This window comes from Myodes glareolus, chromosome 10 (genome assembly GCF_982192425.1).
Source record: "Myodes glareolus chromosome 10, mMyoGla1.1, whole genome shotgun sequence".
Lineage (NCBI taxonomy): Eukaryota > Metazoa > Chordata > Mammalia > Rodentia > Cricetidae > Myodes > Myodes glareolus.
Genome location: NC_142035.1, coordinates 11,677,408 through 11,697,353, shown reverse-complemented (window position 1 = coordinate 11,697,353; position 19,946 = coordinate 11,677,408). Strand labels below are relative to the sequence as shown.

At 47.0% G+C, this 19,946-nt stretch overlaps 1 long non-coding RNA gene across 1 annotated transcript; it reads left to right on the top strand.

Moving 5' to 3' along the window:
• Positions 1-3,096: 3,096 nt before the first annotated feature.
• Positions 3,097-9,390, top strand: LOC146892736 (uncharacterized). Its single transcript, XR_015003996.2, has 2 exons — positions 3,097-3,519; positions 9,151-9,390. It is a non-coding gene; the product is annotated as an uncharacterized LOC146892736 (long non-coding RNA).
• The last annotated feature ends 10,556 nt before the right edge of the window (positions 9,391-19,946 follow it).

Sequence of the window (19,946 nt, the reverse complement as noted above, 5' to 3'; positions counted from 1 at the left end):
GTCTACTTATTGGTCTCAACAGCAAAGCCCAGAATAGAGTGCTGTGGGGTTTTACTGAGTCACGTGCCCAGCCCTGACCCAATCACTGTGACCTCAGTAGATAAATGGCTGTAACTGACCAGCTTGAAGGCAGGGCAAGAGGAGCCAACAAATGCCTCTGATTGCATGCACAGAATCTAAATTAAAAATAAATCTTAAAAAAATAAAAATAAAAATAAGAAGGTCAAAGTTCACTCCCTCTTTGAAGGACTGAACTCTGCTTATGCCGCACAGAGAACAAAGTCACCAAGTTCTAGCCTGCCTGGCTCATCGTGGACGTGCCAGGCACAGCTTTCAGACAACTTTCAGGTTTTATCTGCCTTGGCAGAGTAATGCAAAATTAGAATGGGGAAATATTTAATATTTAATATCAAGTATTACGAAGAAGCCTGCTAACACTTCAGTGGATCTCAATACAAAGACTAGAAAGACAATAAGAGAAAGTCCAGGACAGCGAGAAGGCTCGGCAGGTAAAGGGGCTTGCTGCTAAGCCCGACCACCTGAGTTCGGTCCCCAGGACTCACATGGGAGTAGGAGGAGAGCCCACATCTGCCACCCCAGCACTCGGAAGCCTGAGGCCAGAAGATCACTGCAACTGTGTGGTCAACCCCAGCTAAAAAGTGTCCCAGGCCAGCCTGCACTACTTGAGACTCCGTTTCAAAAATGCAAAAGCTAAACAAGGCATGGTGGTGTACATCTTCAATCCCAGCATTTAGGAGGCAGAGGCAGGCGGATCTCTGAGTTCAAGGCCAGCCTGGACTGTAAAGTGAATTCCAGGACAGCCAGGGCTACACAGAGAAACCCTGTCTCAAAGAAACAAAGCAAACAAACAGGAAAAAGTTACAAATGTATCACACATTTATCCACAGGAGTGTGTTTGATTTTTCTTTTTGTTGTGATGTTTGTTGTTTGAAAAAGAGTCTCTCTATGGAGCCTTGGCTGACCTTGACTGTGTAGACAAGGCTAACCTTGAATTCGTGAAAATCTGCCTGCCTCAGTCTCCTGAGTGTTGGCACTAAAGGTATGAATGCTGGCATTAAAGGTATGTCTCCATATCTGGCACTGGGGTAGAGATTTATTAAGGTGCACATGATGCTTGCTCTGAGCCACCACACAGAAAGACAAGTACTTTTTAAATTCTATAATTCCCCTGGTCTACAGGAGTTCCACAGGAGTTCCAGGACAGCCAAGACTGCTCAGAGAAGCCCTGTCCCAAGAAGCCAACCAACCAAGCAACAATCCAAGGAAGCAAACAAACAAACAAACAAAAACCACCTGTATCCTGGGGCCAGTTAGAGGTCTCAGTAGAAGAAGAAGGTTGATGCCAAACAACACATAGTAGAGAGAGAACATTGCTACAAATTGTCTTCTGACCTCTGTACATGTGAATGGCACGTAAGCTGACTTCCATCCTAAAATAAATAAATAAATAGATGGACAGGTAGGCAGATAAATAGCTGTAAAAACAATCTGTTATCACTACCATTGAGATAGAAAGTTCAAAGTATTGCTGAAATTTCAAGGCTAGCCTAGTCTATTCATTGATGTCCAGGCCAGTTGGGTCTACAGAGATTAACTGAATTAAATGGGCAGGGGGCGGGACATAAAGGCTGATTTGCATGTCCACGAGCCACTTGCTGTTTGTATAAGGAAGTTCAAATTTAATAAGGTCAAAACCAAGCTGTTGCTTCCTGATTGCCCCAAACCCATTTCTCTGCCTGGATGCTCTCTCCCAATCTCTCTTCACTTCTGGGGGCCCTGCCTGCAGGTCCACCTGTAGCCTGGTGACACACATGTCTGCAGTCCAAGTATTAGGGAAGTTGACACAAGAGATGAGGTTCAGGAGCTCAAGGTCATCCTTGACTACAGGGCATTTGAGACCCTGTCTCAAACCTAAACAGAAAAGGCATCCTGTAAGGACAACAGAGGGAGTCCTTGATATTCTCCTGTTCCCAAGGGAACCTAGGTCTAGACACATCCTGAGGACATGGGACACTGGATATACAGCCCAAATCATCCTAAAAATGCCTGCACACATGCTCAGACCGAGGAAAGGGAAGAAGAATTCTGGGTGTTTCTGAGGACCAGGCCTCCAGGGGACTGAGGGACAGGCTTCCTTATCCTGTGGACGCACAGACAGACAGACAGATATGCAGACAACACAACACACACATTTATTGATGTCATTGAAGACAGGATTTTACTCTGTAGCACCAGTGCTGGCTTCAAACTCACAGCAGTTCTCCTGCCTGAGACTTCCAAGTGCTGGGATTACAGGCAGGCACTGCCACACCCCATCATTCTGGTTTTTAAAACATAAATATAAAAGGCAGGGTCTCACTCTGAAGTCTTGGCTGCCCTAGAACAAACTGTGTGTTCCGGACTGGCCTTGGACAACTCTGCTGGCCCCTGCCTCCTGAGAGCTGGGAGGAAAGAAGACCACTATGTCTAGCACTGGATTTTATTCTATTTTACATACATACATAATTTGAGACAGGGTCTCCTGTAGCCCGGGTTGCCTTAAACTCCCAATATAGCCGAGGATGACTTTGACTTCCTTGACCTCCTCTTCCTCCAGCCTCCACCTCCAAAGTGTTGAGATTACAGGTATGTGTCACGTGCCCAGGTATGTGGTGCTCAGGACTTCCTGCATTCTAGACAAGTGCACTATTGATTGAGGCACACTCCCAGATCCTATTGGTGTGTGTGTGTGTGTGTATGTGTGTGTTCACGCATGTGAACTGGTACTCGTGGGCAGGCGTTTTGGAAGCAGAGAACAAATTGGGTGTCGTGCCTCAGGAGCTGTCCAACTTGTTTGAAAAAAGATTCTCAGTGGGACCTGGGGTTCACTGTTTCAGCTAGGCAGACTAGCCAGGGAGCCCCAGTGATCCATCCATCTGTCTTTACCACCCCAACTCTCCTGGGAGCCCAGTTTTTCCACAAGGCTGCTGGGGACTGAACTTCGTTTACAAGCGGTTTTCTGGCCCCACCCCCATTCCTGGATTTTTACTGTGCTTGGAGTTTGCTAACTTGAGGTCAGCCTTCACTATTCCAAAACCTAGGTAGCAAGACTTCAAAGTCAGCCCAACAACCGGGTTTTACATTCCTTTGAAGTACGTGAGATAAGTAAGCCTTTTCATCGTGCAAGGCCGGCCACAGTAGAAAGTCTCCCAGACGCTGTCCCTCGGAAAGCAAAGACAGTTGTCAGCAGGTTTCAGGACTAAGAGGTCAGAGGTGATCCAGCACTGCATCCGAGGGACCCCCAGCATCCTTCCTTCCTGCCTCACTATCACCCTCCAGTCTCCCAGGCCTGCATTTCAAAGATTTCCTGAGCGCACCCAGGCACCGGCTGTACCTCCTTGAAGTTCCTTTGAATGTCAAGTTCAAATGATTCCGCCTACGTCCTCTTCAAAGACCACGAAGAAAGTGTGGCTGGCAGCTGAAGGACCTCAAAGGTGGTCTTGTCATTTGTTACATAAGGTAGGCAGCTGGGGTTCTGGAGGAGATGTTTTCCCAAGATGACACATAGCCAGTTGGTGATGAGGTATAAGTCACCAAGGCTCCCCAACAGCTAATACTCTCCTAGCGTGGGTCTTTCACACTTGGGTCCTCTGTTCCCCTTTGTCATCCTGCCCAAGGGGTCTCCTTTGTTTTCTAAGAGTGTTAGTGCTGGGTGACCCCTATGAAAAAACCAGCAAGGTTCAGGGTACAGCTCAGTCGCTAGAGCGTTCACCTTGACACACACAAAGTCCTAGGTTCAAACCCCAGCATTGCATAGAGGCATGATGGTGCGTGACCATGATCACTGCACTGGAGCTGTAGAGGCCAGAGGGTCAGGTCAGAGTTCAAGGTCACCCTCTTGTGTGCAGCAAATCTGCAGCTTGCTTATCTGTCTGTCTAACATGTCTTCTATCTATCTGTCTATCTATGTATCTATCATCTATCTGTCTGTCCTATCATCTACCTATCTATCTATCTACCTATCTATCATCTATCTATCTACCTATCTATCATCTATCTGTCTGTTTATCTATTTATCTGTCTATCATCTATCTATCTGTCTGTCTGTCTGTCTGTTTAATGAGGCAACTTCTCAGGATGTAGCCCAAACTAGCCTGGAACTTCAGATTCTCTTACCTCAGGCTTCCCACTGCTGGAATTACAGATGTTCACCACTGTATTTAGCTGTTTGTTGACCCAAGGTGTCCTATAGCTCAGGCAGATGAGGAACTCAATATATATAAACATATTTAATCTTGAAACTTCTACTTGCTTGTTTGGGACATGATCTCACTCTATAACCCAGGCTGTCCTAGAACTTATTTTATAGCCTAGGCTAGCCTCAAACCATGTGATCCTCCTGCCTCTACCTCCTAAATACTGAGATTACAGGCAGGCGCTTCTATCTCATGCAGTATTAGACAAGGAATCATGCACGATAGGTGCTGAGCCTAGCTCCATTCTTCCTTGTGCTGAGCCTAGCTCCATTCTTTCTTGTGCTGAGCCTAGCTCCATTCTTCCTTGTGCTTGGGGTGGAGCCCAAGGCTTGCCTCCTGCTAGGCAAGCACTCTACCACGGAGTCACATTCCAGGTCCTAGTCATTTTGGTTTCTTAGCTCAGATCAGTATGAGGACATGGCCCAGCCCACTATGACCCACTGTGCCAGTAAATGCTGGAATACGCCTAGGGCTGCCGGCAACTCCCAGATTTACTATTAGATTTCTGAGGCATCTTAAAGAAACAAGAGGCAGAAAAACAAACAAGGGTCTGATCTTTCAGCAGCCGGGACAGTGCCTGTGGGTGCATACAGTTGAGGGGGCAGACTCTCCCGTGGCAAGTTGAGCAGACTGCCAGAGAAAAAAAGATGGCCCTTTCTAGGGGCAGAAATGATCGCAGCACCTAGCAACCATTTCTCTTCTGGAGTCCCTCCTTCCCTCCCGGAGGTGCCTGCCCAAGGTCAGAGGGTTTGTCTCGATAGATACTCATTACTTACAAAGCCCGAATGACAGAATCTCAATGAATTGTTAGTGCCAACCACAGACAAACGCCTCTCCCCAGCTCTCAGAACAAAGCTGGAAAGGCTGCCCCACCGGAGAGTCAGCATGCACTCTGGGCATTCCACTATGTCCACCTGTAGGCACACCTCCAGTATGCTTTGGGCTGTGGTCCCTATATGGTCAGTCAAGAGGCCTTAATTGAGCCAGATGGTGGTGGCACATGGTTTTAATCCTAGCACTCAGGAAGCAGAGACAGGCAGATTTCTGAGTTCCAGGCCACCGAGTGAGTTCAGGGACAGCCAGAACTACACAGAGAAATCCTGTCTCAAAAAACAAAACAAAACAAAAACAAACAAAAAAACAAAAAAACAGAGAGAGAGAGAGAGAAAGAGAGAGAGGTCTTAGCTGCCGAGGACATAGAGTTTTTGAGGGGCAGCCACGACCTGTCTCAGGCTATGTCAGAAAGACAAGTCAGCATCCGACTATGACCCCCAGCGTAGTAGAGCGGATGTGGATGAGAACGAGGCTGCTGAGCACAGCACTGCGGTAGAGCAGCCCCCTCTCGCCCCAGGTGAGTTTCCACGCACCTTTGGGTAGGCTGGAAGTGGGGGGGGGAGGTTGAAGAGTGACCAAGGAGAGGTGGACAACCTTGGGAGCACGGGGCCCGCCACTCATCCTGGGGGGCCACCAGCACTGAGCCAATGTTCTGTCCCTGTGTCTTCATGTCTTCCCACGTGTTTGAAATATGGATCTTTTGAGAAGCAGGGACTTGAACTTGGCCTGTGGCGCCACTGTCATGTTGCCTAGCTCTTACGTTTGGTGTGGATGAACGTAATGGCTTGGCCAGTGTGAGAACCTGATCAATGTCATGAGCTTTCAAAAGCGTCTAGACGGGGGACAGCATGAGAGTGGAGAGAGTTTCCACTGAGCAGCTCTGTCTTTCCGGGGTCCTTTAGGGGACCCACACAAGCACCAAGCTGCTCCCACTGTCAACAAAGCTGCCTTGTACAAGCCAATGCACACCTGCCCTGCACAGGACACACCTTGTTTTAGATATAGGGGACATTAATTGTTTTATCAAAAATAATAACTCCTGCAGGGCAGCGGTGGCGCACACCTTTAATCCCAGCACTCAGGAGGCAGAGGCAGGAGGATCTCTGTGAGTATGAGGCTAGCCTGGTCTACAGAGTGAGTTCCAGCACAGGTTCCAAAGTTACACAGAGAAACTTTATCTGGAAATTAAAAAACAAACAAACAAACAAACAAAAAACCTCCTAAATAGGACAGGGTAACACAAAGTCACCGTGTGGCCAAAGATGACCTCCACCTCTCCTCTTTTATCTGAATTTTCAACTTCGGAGAAGCACATCTGAAAGGCAAATTCACAAACCCTGCATTGTGAAGCACACATGTAATCCGATACTCGGGAGGAGGGCACAGGAAGAGCTAGCATTTGGGCTAGCCTGGGCTACATACCAAGCCCTTATCTCTAAGAAAAGATAGAGATAGAAAGCGAGGAAGGGAAGGGAGCTGGTACTGGGGAGCTGGCTCAGTGGGGGAAGCTCTTTCCGGGCAAGCATGTGAACCTGAGTTCAAATTCCCAGCACACAAAATAAAAGCTGGGAGTGGCCATACACCCATAACCTCATTTGTTCAGTAAGCAGAGAGAGGAGGAGGCTAGGGCTTGGTGGCTACCAGCGTAGACCCAGGATCAGTGAGAGACCCTGTCTATCAATATTTAAGTTCACGGTGGAAGGAAAGACGATTGTGAATTCTGCCTAAGAGTCGGGAGGCGCTGGGAAGAAATGAAGGGCTTTCCTGTCCTTCTCAGCAAAGCGGAGCAGGATTTCTCATTCTTTCCAAAGACCCAGAGCTGAGAAATTAGAAGGCGATGTGTCAACGAGCCCAATGGTCACCACCTCCCACCTTCCTCCTCCCTCTCCTGGCTGCTCAGAGTTCCCAAAGCAACAGGAAGCTAAAGGTGGGGAAGTTTCACCCCCCAAAACCAGAGACTGAAAACCCACAGCTTTGTGGCCACACAGAGAAGGCAGACCTGTGGACAGGAGAGAACAGAGGGCTCAGCTCTAACCTCAGAAGAGAAGTTGAATTCTGGGTATGAAGTGCATGAGGGCCAGGGGAGCGTGAGAGCCAGGTGAGTGTGCAAGCCACCAAGGTTCGCTCTCTCCTCCCCATCTCGGCACAGCCATCATCTACAGTTACAGACTCAGGGACATCCGGCCTCATAGACATCTCCTCCGAGATGTTTATAGATGGAAGCAGTCATGTTAGAAAAGTAGGAGGAAAGGAGGAGAATGAAGCAGGGGGGGGGGGAGGCAAAGATGAAGACAAACACCACCAGTCCTGGAACTCACTCTGTAGACCAGGCTGGCCTCAAACTCCTAGAGATCCACCTGCCTCTGCCTCCCTAGCGCTGGAATTAAAGGCGTGTGCCACCACCACTCAACAGAAATAATCTTTAATCCCTGCATCGGACAGCAGAGCCGGTGGATCTCTGGAAGTTTGGGGCCAACTTGGCAGGCACAGTGAGTTCCAGTCAGCCAGAGCTACAAGGAGACCCTATCTAAAATCAATAAATACAGTGACCTAACTCAACTGAAGGAACTAGAAACAGAACAGTTAACCACGTACTCATTTAGCAAAAGAAATGCTATCGTACATCGTCGGTCAAGGCAACCACTGGCCCCAGCCACACAGGAACTCCGCAGGCAGGCGCTCTCTGCTTGAGCCGCCGAGATTACACCTGCTTCAGTAGCAGGAGGTAACTGGTCACTGGCGGACGTGCTGTTCACCAAAAGCCCTGTGAGTCATTCCCCAAGGTTCCTGGGGGGAAAAAAAGACATCCAGATAAGGTGCCCATTCCAGGAAGAAATAAAACCTTGGCCCAAGGCCCAGACTTTCAGGGAAAGCCATTGGCCTGCTGGGTGGGGGTCACCTTGAACTAAGCCTCCGTACCACTGTCTCTAATCATTCATTCACCAACTATTTATAGGTATGCATTATTCATTCATCCAATGCGTGCGTACTAGGAGGGGCAAAGTGACTTCATCTTTGAGTACAACCTATGCCCTTTAGCTGGGTTTGTTTGTTTTTTTTTTTTCTATAGTCTAAGCTCCCTGAAGCCAACTGTTATCCAACAATATCAACTGGAAAATTCCAGAAACAAACAATTCTTAAACCTAATTTATTTTTGAGCCAGGGTCCCTCACTATACAGTCCTGGACTCGCTGTGTAGACTAAACTAAACACAAACTCATGGAGCTCGTCCTGCCTTTGCCTCCCAAGTGACGGGACTGAAGGTGTGTACCACCCCAGATTATAATTTATAACTTTTAAGTCGGGCACCACTGCCAAATAGCATGGTGAGATTTGGCTCCCTCTTGTACCATCTCCTCAAGGGGCCACTCCTCCTCATGTGCAGGTGGCCTACATTCATGCACCTTGTCATGTTTCAGAAGTGACTCCGCAGCCATTTTGGATCTGAATCTACTCTTGAGGCACTGGTCTGTTCTTAAAATTATTCTCCTTAATCATTTGCTTAAGCAGGGCTGTGCATGTGCCACATCATAGTGACAGAGAGGGCTTCGTGACATCTGTGGTTTCAGGTTTCCATTGAGGGTTTGGCCATATGCCCCCCTTGAGTAAAGACAGCTCCTCTATATGCTTTCCCATGGTCAGCGTTCATTAGTACAATCAATACTATGCTTTGGTTGTTCTGATAAGGAATGCGTGCATGTGTGTGTGTGTGTGTGTGTGGTCCTCATTAATTCTCCACAAGATCATCACCATTATCATTAACAACATTATCATCACCATCACCATCACCACCACCATCATTATCACCACCATTATTACTATTATCACTTGAAATCATCATTAGCAGCAGCAGCAGCAGCATTACCATTATTACCATCATCAATATTGTCACCATCATCAATACTGTCATCATCATCATCACCATCATCATCACCACCATCACCATCATCACCATCATCATCACCATCATCACCACCATGCATGCTGGCCATGGGTTTAGCTGGCAGCAGATTACCAATCAATGAGGTAAATAAAAAAGAGGGTGAAATATTTTTTGCAGGGTAAACCATGGTGTAAATCTGTTCGGTGCCACTGGATCCAGGGACTCGACACCAGAATATCCAGCTGGCGAGATAGCTCGGCAGGTTCCTATGGCACAAACTGAGTCACCTGAGTCTGATCCCAGAACCCACAGTAGAAGGAGAGAATGAACTCCCACAAGTTGTCCAAGGACCTCTACACACGCGTCATGGCACAAGTTCACACACACACACACTAAATAAATAAATCTTAAAATCCATCTCTCCATCTCCTTCATCGCTCTTTACATCTGCTCTACTCTGTTTGGATTCATGTTCACTCAAGCGTTCTGTACATGGTGACACCCATGGCTGGTGCCCACGGCTGGGGGCCCACAGCTCCACTTTCATTTCTGGAGGGGTGATGAGCATCTCTGTAAGCTCCCCTGTAGCCCTATTCAAAGAGATCTCCTATTCTCAGCAGTTCCAGCGAAGATTCCGAGAATGAATCTGATTAGTCCAGCTGGAGCCAGGAGCTTGTCCAAGAACCAATTTCAACAGCCCCGGAATTTCCCAAAACCATGCCTAAGGCTCAAGGTCATTCTCTTTATATAGAGTTCGAGGCCAGCCTGAACAACAGAACAAATGGGGCAGTGGAAGGCTATCTTCTGATGAGAGGATGTAAGATCTGTCACACGTGTAAGGCAGAAGACAGTTTCCTGGAGAAGATGGCCCTCAAACTGAAAGCTCAAGGGCCAGCTGGACTTTACCAGGTGACAGGGAGGAAAATACCAGAAAAAAAAAAAAGAGCACCGAAGGAGAAGGGTCTTGTTCTAGCAAATGCAAGTGCTTGAAGGGACAGTGGAGGAGGAAGAGGAGGCTGTAGCTTTGGCCTAGGCTTCCTCCCTTTCCCAGAACCCTGACTCAGTCATTGAATTTAACTCACCTGGCCCAGGCATGGCTCCTGTTCAAAACAAAGTCAGGTCCCATTATCCACTGACCAAGCCCACAACCCTGAAATGTGAGCTGATGCCACATACTGAGCCACAGATCTTCTGGGGTTGCTCAGGGGGAAGGTCTCCCAGTGTGAAATGGGGCAAGAATTGTTGTGGGATACTCCTACACACTGGGTGAAGATATGTCATGTCATTCTGATTGGTTTACTAAACAACTGAAGAGTCGATGCCTCGACAGGATTTCCAGGCACAGAGGATGCTGGGAAAAGGAAGGGCCGAGTTTCAAGGAGACGCAGAGGAAACATGACGTGTAGGAGATGAAGTAACAAACTATGAGCCATGTGAAAGCATGTAAATTAATAAAACTGGGTTAATTTAAGTTGTAAGAGCTAGTTAGAAACAAGCCTAAGCTATCAGCAGAACTTTCATAATTAATAATGTTTCCATGTGATTATTTGGGAGCTGGTAGGTGAGACAGAAAAATCTGCCTACAAGATATTGTTATATGCTGTGCTGTAGTTGTTTGGCTGACTGGCACCCAGGCAGTTTTTGTTTCTCTGTGAGAAGGGTATCCAATAGGCCTGTAGCCACTGTGCCTTGGGTGTGCCCTTTCTGAGCTGACTCATCTCCTCACCTCAAATGTTGTGAGGAATCTCCCCCTTTAAAAAAGCGAGGAAGGAAGAAAGAAAAGAAGTCTGTGGATCGCTTGAAACTTATGTAGCCCAGACTGAACTCAATCCTCAACCTTTTTCCCAAGCATGGAACCCCAGGACTTGTGCATGCTAAGCACATGTTTTCCACTGAACTGCACCCCAGCCTTGACCAACCAGTGGATCCTCATGTAAGATATAGGAAAATGAGGACCCACAGTGTCTAGGCATCTCACCAGAGACAGCAAAACTGTGCTATTCAGGGGCCGGCTCGAGGGAATGGGAAGTGGTACGGCCCTTCTGGAAAACTGTCTAGGTCTCAGAGGCTAGACCCCAACTCATCGGGTGACTCACAAAGCCACCCAAGTGGAGCACAACTAATAATGGACAAGGAAGTGAGGTCTGAGCAAGACAGTGGTAGCACACATCTTTAATCCCAGAACCTGGGAGGCAGTGGTAGCCAAATCTCTGTGAGTTCGAGCCCAGCCTGGTCCACAAGAGCTAGTTCCAGCACAGTCAGGACTGTTATACAGAAAAACCCTGCCTTGAAAAACCAAGAGAGAGGAGAGAGAGAGAGAGAGAGAGACAGAGAGAGAGAGAGAGAGAGAGAGAGAGAGAGAGAGAGAGAGGAGGTTTTGGAAAGCATGCTTCATTGTTTCAAGAAACCCAGCTTCCTGGCACTCACGGTATGGGTGTGGGTTATCTACTGTGGAGAATGATCTGAGGTGTACCTGGCAACCAGTCGTTTCAGAGACAACGAGCTGAGGCTGGAACACCGTGAAGATGTGCATGGACTATGTCCTCGCTTTCAAGACCAAGGTCCCACCCACATGAGTGCGGAGACTCCTGACGCAGGAGAGACCTGGGTTAATGCCCAGGCATGGATTCTGCACTGAGCAAGTCATCTCCTTTCTGAGAGCCTCAGTTTCCCCATACATGCAAGGAGCACAATTTTGAGGCCTAAGTTAGAATCATGGGAGCTGAAAAGATAGTTTAGTTGGTAAAGTGCTTGGCCCGCAGCATGAAGAATTAGGATTTTGGTACTAATGTAAAAAGCCAGGAATAGTGGTGCAAACCTGCAACCTTATCTCTGTAGGGGAGCAGAGACAGGAAGATTCCTTTGCTGGCCAGCCAGTTCAGTGAGAGATCCTGGCTCAAAACCTAAGGCAGAGACCAGGCATGATGGTGCACACCTTTAATCCCACCACTTGGGAGGTGGAGACACACTGTGACTTCAAGTCCAGATTGGTCAACATCTAGAAGTCCAGGCCAGACAGGCCCATATCAAGAGACACTGTCTCAAATGTGTGTGTTTGTGTGTGTGTGTATGAGAGAGAGAGAGAGAGAGAGAGAGAGAGAGAGAGAAATATGTGTGTATGTGTGTATATACATACGTACATATATACACATGCATACATACATACATACATACATACATACATGGCTGAAGAGGTGGCTCAGTAGTTAAGAGCACTGGCTGTTCTTCCAGAGGATCGGGGTTCAATTCCCAGCACCCACATGGTGACTCACAGTCATTTACAATTCCAGTTCTGGAGTTGGAGTTATGACACCCTTTTCTGGCTTCTGCAGACACTAGGCATGCACCTAGTACCCAGATATATATTCAGGCAAACATCCATCCACATAAAAGCTCTTTTCAAAATTTAAATTTCAAATAAAGAGAAACATAAAATAAGGTGGAGAGAGGTAGAGAAAGACACTCAGTGTGACTTTTGACTTCCACCCAAACAAGCATGAGTGTGCATCCATGCAGAGAAGTGAATACATATCATTCACAAAAATTTGTAAGGATTATGTCCAGTACTAACTGGCTTGGCACAAAGCCTGGAATTTTTGTCTACTCAGTGACCATTTCTCTTGCATTTCCACTTGATTATTTGATTGGGGCATACTTTCGAAAAGTAGAAAACGGTGAAAAACAAGACACTCTTTCCCCCAGTTCCTGGAGCCACCCACTTCCTCTCCTGACACAACCACGAGAAAGGGTTTCAAAACCACTTCCAAGTCACAGAACTGCTGCGAGAATTATTCAGAGGATGGCAGAGCGCTGACTGTCATCCCATCCTTTTGGTGGAGGAGGCAGGAAAAATAGGAGTTCAAGGCCAGCCTGGGCTACAGAGAGAGTCCCAGGAAAGCCAGGGCTACACAGAGAAACCCTGTCCTGAAAAACCCAAACAAACAAACAAAAACCCCAGAGCTAGCCTGGTCCATGTAGTAAATTCCAGGGGAGCCAGAATCATCTATTTATTTGTTAACTTTTTTCCTGTTTTTTTTCAAGACAGGGTTTCTCTACGCAGCCCTGGCTGTCCTAGAACTCACTTTGTAGACTTGACTGGCCTCAAACTCACAGATATCTGACTGCCTCTGCCTTCTAAATGCTGGGATTAAATAAAGGCTTATATCACCACCCCTGGTTTGTTTATTTATTTTATCTTTACCAGTACCAGGGATTGAACATAGGTCTTTACAAACACTAGACAAGAGCTTTACCACTGAGCTACAACCCAAGCCCTTGTTTCTTCCTTTTTGAGATAGCCTCATGAAGCCCAGGCTGGCCTCAAACTCACTTGTGTGGCCAAGGACGACCTTGAAACCCTGATCCTCCTATACTGCAATTACAGGCTCACACATGGTGCTCAGCTCAATCGCCTACTTTGGCTGGCCTATTCATAACCAGCAATGCTAATTTTTCAGACCCATTTAAGATCTGAGCCACACATCACCCTCAGGTCCCCCTCAAAATTTCAACACGTTCCCCAGGAACAGGATATAATTGTTGACAACCACAGGACTCTTAGCAAATTTGAAAAAGTTACTTCATTACCTGTCTTTCCTAATGTGGGTCTGCGCTGAGAAACGTGTCCTTAGGCAATTTGTACTGGTGTCACCGGCTGCGGAAGGCGTCACTCTCACAACACAGCCTTGCTCTAGTCCGCTGTCCTGCTCTCACTATGTAGCCCTGGCTAACCTCAAACTTGTAGCCCAGGCTGGCCTCAGAAGTACTGCAGTGTTTCTACCCATGCCTCATATTGGTGGGGTTACAGGGTTACAGGATTCCATCACACACGTGGTTATCCTGTGTGTTTGTGAGTGCCCATGGAGAGCGGAGAACAACCACGTGATTATCCCGTGTGTGTGTGTGTGTGTGTGTGTGTGTGTGTGTGTGTGTGGTGTGTGTGTGTGTATGTGTGGTGTGTGTGTGTGTGTATGAATGCCCATGGAGATCAGAGAACAACCTCTGGTGTCATTCCCAGGTATCACTCACCTCCTTTTATCTTTTGTGTTTGTTTGGTTTTATGTTGTTTTTTCCCCCAAAAACAGGGTTTCTCTGTGTAACAGCAGTGACTGTCCTGGAACTCAGACCAGGCTGGCCTCTAACTCAGAAATCCACCTGCCTCTGTCTTCTGATTGCTGAGTTTAAAGTCGTGGTCTACCATATCTGGCGCTCTCTCTCTCTCTCTCTCTCTCTCTCTCTCTCTCTCTCTCTCTCTTATACAGGGTCTCACTGTGTAGCTCTGATTGGCTATAAACTTTCTTTGTAGACTATACTGACCTCAAATCCACAGAGATCTGCCTGCCTCTGCTGGGATAAAGTTGTATGCTGCCACCAACCACACCACCATCTTGTTTGTTTGTCTGTTTGTTTTTTATTTTTTGGTTTTTTTTTTTTTTGAGAGAGGTTTTCTGATTGGCCTGCAACTCCTTGATTAGGCTAAGCTTACTGGGCAATAAGCTCTCAGTATCCACCTGCCTTTAACTCCCCAGTTCTAGGATTGCAGGTACACACCCAGACCATGTCTCTTGTGACATTGGTGTTTTGGAAAAACACAGACCTGTTACTTCACAGACTGTCTTAGTCAGGGTTTCTTTTGGTTGTTGCTGTTTTTATTGAGCTCTACGTTTTTCTCCGTTCCCCCCTCTTCCTTTAGTCAGGGTTGCTATGGCAGTGATGAAACACCATGACTGAAACAACTTGGGGAGGAAAGGGTTACTTGCCATACACTTCTAGATCACTGTTCATCATCAAAGAAAATCAGGACAGGAACTCAAACAGGGTAGGAACCTGGAGGCAGGAACTGATGCAGAGGCCATGGAGGATCCTTACTGGTTTGCTCCCCATGGCTTGCTCAGCCTGTTTTTTGTTTTTGCTTTTGTTTTTTGTTTTTTGAAACATGGCTTTGGAGCCTGTCCTGGCACTAGCTCTTGTAGACCAGGCTGGCCTTGAACTCACAGAAATCTGCCTGTCTCTGCCTCCCAAGAGCTGGGATTAAAGGCGTGTGCACCACTGCCCAGCTAAGTATAAACTTATTTTGTGTTTACTCTCGGAATGACTAATTCGGTTTCTTTCTTTCTTTTTGGTTTTTCGAGACAGGGTTTTGCTGTAGTTTTAGAGCCTGTCCTGTAGACCAGGCTGGCCTCGAACTCACAGAGATCCACATGCCTCTGTCTCCCAAGTGCTGGGATTAAAGGCGTGCACCACCACCGCCCGACTTCAACCTGCTTTCTTATAGAACCCAGGACCACCAGCCCAGGGATGGCACCATATTAAGCACTAATTAAGAAAATGCCCTACAGTCTTGCCTACAGCCCGATTTTATGGAAGTATTTTCTTAATTGAGGTTTCCTGCTCTCAGATGACTCTATCTCTTGTCAAGATGACATAAAACTAGCCAGCACATAGACTGTACTTCCTTTGGATTAGTGTAACAGTAACTGTAACAACCCCAATAGAACCTCATCCCGCGGGACCTGAGTTCAGAGAAGGCCTGCTGTGGGAGACAGATGCTCTGAGACTCCTGGCCTGCGTAGAAGCACTCAGGTTTGATAGAGACAAACTTCATTCCTTTGGCTGGCAGCAGATGTCAGTTGCTTACAAGGGCCAACCCAGGTGCCTTCTTTGCTCAAGAGCAGCTGCCTTGCCCTTGAGGGTGAGTCAAGTTATTTTAAGGACAGCCCCTTCTCTGTCTTCGCTCGTGTGTTGGAATAGCTCCCTCCCTCGTCTTATTCAGCTCTTGAATTTTATGTTACCTGCCCAGGGAAATTTTAACACTAAGAAAGACTGGATGTGAAACAGGGATGGTGCATGCCTTTAATCCTAGCATTCAGAAGGCAGAGACCGCTGCATCTCAGAGTTCAAAGCCAGCTAGTGTAGGTCTCCATAGCAAAATTCAGGCCAGCTAGAGCAACGTAAGAGACGCTGTCTCAAAAAAGAACAAAACTGCAAGCAGGGGTTGGAGCAGTGTAACCAGTGCTACCACAAGGACCTTAGTTTCTCTGAAGAACTTTGCATAAAAAGCCAGACATGGTGACACTTGCTTCTCATTCTATTTCTGGGGAGAGCAGCAGATCTTGGGGCTCGCTAGCCAGCCTGTGAGTTCCTGATTAGTGAGACACCTTGTCTCAAAAATTGAAAGAAAAAAAAAAAACTAAAGGTAAATGATGCCTGAGGAATGCCATTCGATATCCTCTGGCTTCTCAGGCATGTACATTGGCGTACACACACACTCTTGATCTAGATGAGCGTGGCTGTTCATCTACATCAAAATAATCCCAAAACTGAGCTGAGGCAGGGGGATCAATACAGTTCAAGGCCAGTGTAGACTAGATTGAGACTTTGTCTAAAAAGAGAGAGAAAAAAAGAGAGAGAGAGAGAGAGAGAGAACTGGGCTGGAGAGATATCTCAGCAGCTAAGAGGGCTTTCTCTCTTCTAGAGGACCCAAGCTCAATTCCCAACACCCACATAGCAGTTCACAGCTGTCTATAACTCCAGTTCCAGAATATCAAATGCCCTTTTCTGACCTCTGAGGGCACCAGGTACACACACAGTGCACAGACACACCTGCAACAAAAACACCCGTGCACAGTAAATAATGACTTTTTTTAATTTTCAAGACAGGGTTTCTTTGTGAAGCTCTCTGACTGTCCTGGAACTCAGTTTGTAGACCAGGCTGGCCTTGAACTCACAGAGATTCTCCTGCCTCTGCTTCCTGAGTGCTGGGATTAAAAACATACCACCACAGCCCAGACTGATTTTTTTTTTGGTTTTTTGTTTGTTTTGTTTTGTTTTTTAATTGAGAGACTCCTAAGCATGGGTCAGGCTCTGTGTCCTTCCCTGGCTCTGCTTTGCTTTTCTTGGTGACAGTCAAACCATCTAACCTGCTTCCTATTCCTCTCTGTTTTCCACCAGAAAAGCAAGCCAGCACCAGGAGCGCACACAGACATATCCGGGCCCTGGCAAGGTACACAGCGGGTGCTCAATAAATACTCCCAGTGCTAAGTGTGATAGTGAATGCCTGCAATCCCAACACTTGGGATGCGGAGGCAAGGGATCAGAAGTGCAATGCCATATTTAGCTAAAAAATGAGGTCGAGGCTAGCCTGTCTCCAAAAAGAAAAAAAAGTAAAATAAAACAAAATAAATACTCTTAAGGTTAGGGGTGTGTGTTACTAATAGAGTATTTGTCTGATATATGGGAGGCTCTAGATTTGATCCCCAGCATGATAGATAGAAGATAGATAGATAGATAGATGATAGATAGATAGATGAATAGATAGATAGATAGATAGATAGATAGATGATAGATGATGGATAGATAGATAGATAGATAGATGATAGATGATAGATAGATAGATAGATAGATAGATAGATAGATAGATGATATAGATAACAAATATTTATTACAAAATGAAAGACTGAGTGGGAGCACCATGTATGTTATGAATGGAGTCTTCCCCACAGCTCTGTCCATGTTAGATGCCCAAAAGTCTGCTGGCACCAGATTGAACCTGAATGTGGTCATCAGGCCACATTATAGGGGCAGTGGGGATGCTGTGGCCAGAGGCAAGGAAAGCTGGCATCTGTGCTCTCGGGAAGGATGTTCCCATTTTGGCCCTCAGCCCCGGCCATAACCAGCTTCCAAGAGACTACAAGTACATGGTAGGGAAGCTTTTCAACTGAGACATAAGATGCGTTCAGGAAGTACTGGGTTTTCAGTGTCCGGGTTCATCAGAAAAAGTACACTCATGGCTACTGCTGTGCTACCCTGGGCATGCCTGATCTGGCCAGATCAGTGCACACATGACTTCAGCCACACCACCCTGACCTAGCCCAACATGTCAGAAGAGTTCATACATAAGTGACGGCTTGGTGAACTTTGGCAAGGACAACACCCCTATAGCCAGGAAGAGGGACCTGCCCACATCTTTACGGTTACTCTGGGTTGCTGTGGAATGTTATTTTAAGATATGTTACATTTATTTATGCTGTGGAACATTTGTTTAATGAGGCAAAGATGTAAGGCATAGGCAAATGGATCACTATGAGTTCAAGGCCAGCCTGGTCTACAAAAGTGAGTTCTAGAACAACCAGGGCTGTTACACACAGAGAGAGAGACCCTGTCTCAAAAAAACATAATAAAAAAGATGTGCTGCACTCTTTTATATTGCATTTAACTCTGTGAAGGTGTGTCACTTTGCCTGTCTAAAACACCTGATTGGTCTACTAAAGAGCTGAACAACCAATAGCAAGGCAGGAGAGGGATAGGCAGGACTGGCAAATAGAGAGAACAAATGGGAGGAGAAATTCGAGAGGAGGAGAAGCAAGAACAAGGAGAGGAGGACGCTGGGGACCAGCCACACAGCCTATGGGAAGTTTAGGCTGGGCATGTTGTGGACAGGGTTGGTGTGACCTCCATGGGTCCTTTCTGCTTTGTCTCCTGGCTTCACAAGGAGGCACTTTGCGTTCCACGTGATCCACACCATCTGGGACCCCCGTCGAGACACAGCTCCAAGAGTGTGACTGTCTTCTCTCTGTGAAGTCACTCTGTCATGTGTTTCAATAGAGTGACAGAAAGCTGTTCGAAGTCCACAGGGAAACCCTGTCTGGATAAACATCATATTTATGTGTGTGCCTGTGTGCATGATTGTGTGTCCCTGGATGCCCATGGAGGTCACAAGAGGGCATCAGGCCCCCTGGGACTGGAGTTAAAGACACAGACAGCTGTGAGCCACTGTGTGGGTGCTGGGAGTTGAGCCCAGGTACTCTACAAGAGCAACAATTGGTTTTTTGTTTTGTTTTGTTTTGTTTTTTGTGGTTTTTCGGGATAGAGTTTCTCTATAGCTTTGGAGCCTGTTCTGAAACTAGCTCTTAGACCAGACTGGCCTCGATCTCACAGAGATCCACATACCTCTGTCTTCCGAGTGCTGGGATTAAAGGTGTGCAACACCACCACCTGGCAGCAATAGTTGTTCTTAATCACGGAGCCAACCCTCAAAATCTCAAGACACGTATATTTTTATATTTATCTATTGAGTGTATTTACATAGTTGTGCATAGTAGAAATGAGCTCAGACTGTTAGGCTGTAAGACAAATGCTCTAACCCCTGAGCAATCTCGCTCGCCTTCATTTCCTTTCAAGACAAACTCTTACCTAAGTTGCCCATAGTAGTCTTGAACTCACCTTGTGGCCCAGGAAGGCCTTAGATTCACAGTGGTCCTCCTGCCTTAGCCTCCTCTGCTGGCTGGTTTTATGTCAACTTGACACGAGCTAGAGTTCTCTGAAAGGAAGGAGCCTCAATTGAGAAAACACTTCCATAAGATCCAGCTCAAAAGCATTTTCTTCATCAGTGACTGATGCAGAAGGGCCCAGCTAGTTGGGGGTGATGCCCTCCTGGGCAGATGGTCCTGGTTTTATGAGAAAAGCAGGCTGAGCAAGTCATGGGGTGCAGCAAGCCTGTAAGCAGCACCCCTCCATGGTCTCTGTTCCTACCTCCAGGTGCCTGTCCTGTTCGAGCTCCTGTCCTGACTTCCTTCAGTGATAGACTGTGATGTGGAAGTGTAGGTCAAATGAACCCTTTCCTCAGGTTGTTTTGGCCATGGTGTTTTATCAGAGCAGTAGGAACCCTGACTAGGACACCTGAGGGCTGGGATTGCAATGAGCACAAAGCCCTGCTAGTACTGGGTTTGACAGGTCAGTATCAGCCTCCCACTCCCTCACCACAACACCCGTCACCCGTGACGTCCCTTTTGACTCCATGCCCAGGTGAGGCCTGTGGAGTTTGCTTGAACCATGGCTCCAAGGAAGACTGAATGCACGGAGCTGGTCAGTCAGCAAATCTCATTGCTCCACCCATAGAATGGATCTAGGGATGCTCATGTATCCCAAGAGGCCCATGAGTCAGACTTTGGAATTTGGGAGGCAGGGGAATAGTT